Source organism: Python bivittatus, unplaced genomic scaffold (assembly GCF_059951505.1).
Source record: "Python bivittatus isolate LINGU-HERP-01145 unplaced genomic scaffold, Pbiv_v1 ctg000070_np1212, whole genome shotgun sequence".
Classification (NCBI taxonomy): domain Eukaryota; kingdom Metazoa; phylum Chordata; class Lepidosauria; order Squamata; family Pythonidae; genus Python; species Python bivittatus.
The window spans coordinates 4915398-4918253 of NW_028277034.1; positions in this window are offsets into that span (position 1 = coordinate 4915398).

Sequence of the window (2856 nt, forward strand, 5' to 3'; positions counted from 1 at the left end):
ATGATTTTGGTATACACACAATAGTTCTGAAAGAAAAAAATACTTTGACTTTAGATGATCCAGGCATTGCCCCCATGCAAGAGAAAAGGAAGCTGCATGCAGCAAAGAGAATCTTAAGTATTTGTGTTAGGAAATGCATTACCCTATCAAGCAAGGAACTTTTTAAGTGCCTATAGCACAAACCTATACACACTGACAGTTTTCTTCCATGTTTTTCATATTTTTTTAAGAAAAGCATGGAAAGTAAAATATATAATTGTAGCATCTGAACAAATTGATTTTAATGCTTCAGTGTTATTTCTTCGGATTTCAAACATTCCTTCTGCACTTGGAAGATGTATCTACTATCCCATCCCCAGTAGTAACTGGGATCCGGAACATTTGGTGGTGGAACCCAGCTGGTACAAAAATAGTACAAGTAATTACTTTCTGATTGCATCTTCCTTACCTCTACCTGTACCTTTCATATCAGTATTCAAACTCTGAATAGCATTAAGTATCAACAGTATGTTTTAGTGGAACTATAGCAAATATGAAATTTCCACAGCAAAGCTGCAGATAGATGACAGTAGTATTGACTGAAAACAATGTTTTAATCATTGTGGCTGATTTCTAATAGGGCTTACTTTACTATACAATGTACAAATGAACTAAAATTCATATATGCAGCCTTTAGTTAATTGCATACAGTCAGAACTAAGCAATTACCTTTTTGAAATGGGTTTGCTAGTGGCCAGCACTACAGTGGAAGAAATCTGTCATACCTAAAAATGCAAACTGCTGTTCCTACATCAATCCATGCCATTCTATACATGATCAGTTATAGATACCACATAGTAGCTTTCTCAAGTGAACAGACATCTGATCAACAATAAAATCTTTGTTGAGCTAGAATTTGGAATGTTGTAGTAAATCATATATATATTGTGTACATCTATTTGATAGGCAATTCAGCTCACATTTTATTATGCCTGTTAGAACATGTGCACAAACATAGCAATTTTGTGATTACTTCTTAGAATATTCATTTTTTTCCTTATTTTCAGGAAGAATGGCAGTTCATTTTATCATTCCCAAAATAATTTTTTTTTCCAATTATCTGAAATAGGAACTTCTTTGAAAGTAAATTGTGGATGATAGAGATCTATCTACTAGCCCAACAAATTATTTTCTGAGGGCATATTTTGTTGGTCACAGGAACATGAGAAATTTTTGCAAAAAATTAGTAACCATGATATCTCACCTGTAAATGCTTACTCAGAGACTCTATCAAGGACAGCTAAGAATGCTTGAGTAAATTTTAAAAAACTGTGGACTAATGGGCATCACGTTTTACTGATCAAACTGTAACAGCAGCATTCTTCAGTTGGTCTTTCTGCATAATTATCAGAACAGGGTGGGGTGTACTGTCCATTCAGTGACTCACAATTATCATTGGAAAATTCCACAGTTTTACATAAAAGATTTTGAAGTCCTTAAGTTGTTTTTAAAAGTTTATATATTGCTTATAGAGTAAAACAAGTGGAATTCCACGTTGAGTTTCACCTAGTTAGGAACACATTTTGAAGATGAAATTAGTTCCAAAGATATGCAAAACACAACCCAACTGCTTTAACTGGAAATAGTCTGTTTCATTCAAGATTGAATAGTGTTTCCTGAAATCAATTTCTGGAACACTCAGGACAGGCCACTCTGGGGACAGAACATTCCATGATGGAATGTTTTGTGCATCACAATTCTCATGCTTGCATGACTGTCAAGACCCTCATTTTGAAAGTTAAATGCTTGTTAATCCAGAAACAGTAATTATCGTGGCTCTCAAAATTTATGCACGGATAAAGACATTTGTAACAGTGCAAAAAGGGGTAAAGAGTGAAACTTATCACCAAAGTCTGAAGGGGTTAAATACTATTTATTACTACTGTACCTAGAGATGTACGAAGATAACCTTGAAGAAACGCAAGAGCAGTTTCATAAACATCAGTTTAGCCCTGAAAGGGAGGATTATGAGAGAGAAACTTTGATGGCATCGTCTTGATTCTTTTGGACACCTAAACAAGCTGAGTTTTGTGCATCTTAAACATCAAATCCAATGCAGGGGGTTGATGAAAGCAAGAAAATTTCTATTTACTGCACAAGCTAGCTTTAGTGACCTACCTAATTATTATTATAGTGCATTGTTTTACATGAATATCAGGTAAAGTTCAATTATGTAACAGCTGTGTGGAGACACTTATTGTACAGAATCACTGCTACAAATTTAGCCTTTTAGAATACTCAGGGTACTCTGGACCAACTTCATCTATGAGGAATCAGTTCTCAAAGACACAAATGTAACTGCTCTGTTATTTATGCACTTCATGGCTTTTATGTATATGTACAATTTCCTATTTTGTTTAATAATGTTGGCAAAATTTTCAAAGCCAAATGACTTGTTTTGACCTAATATTCCCATAGTGAAAACATTCTCAAGTATGTGTTGCTAAGATGCCACGTTGTACATAAAACTACAGGTCTTGCAAAGTGTGGAAGAGCTTCTGCTTTGCTTTCTTTTGTATTCAACAAAACCATATTGTGTATTTTTGTATCATATTAATTGCTGGAAAATAATTAAACCCTTTAAACAAAAGATTTCAAGTTAGTCATGGCTTTGAATGTGAGACTTGAAAAGTGCATGAGCAACAAAGCATTGGTTTTGTTGACTTACATTAAGTCAGCTGTTTTGCTGACTTACAGCTTATACATTTTACACATACAGCGGTTGAAACATCTACAAATTTTCTCAATGCATAAAACTTAAGGGGAGCAGCAACTGAACAACCTACTGCTGAATCTACCCCACTTTATTCCCAGAGC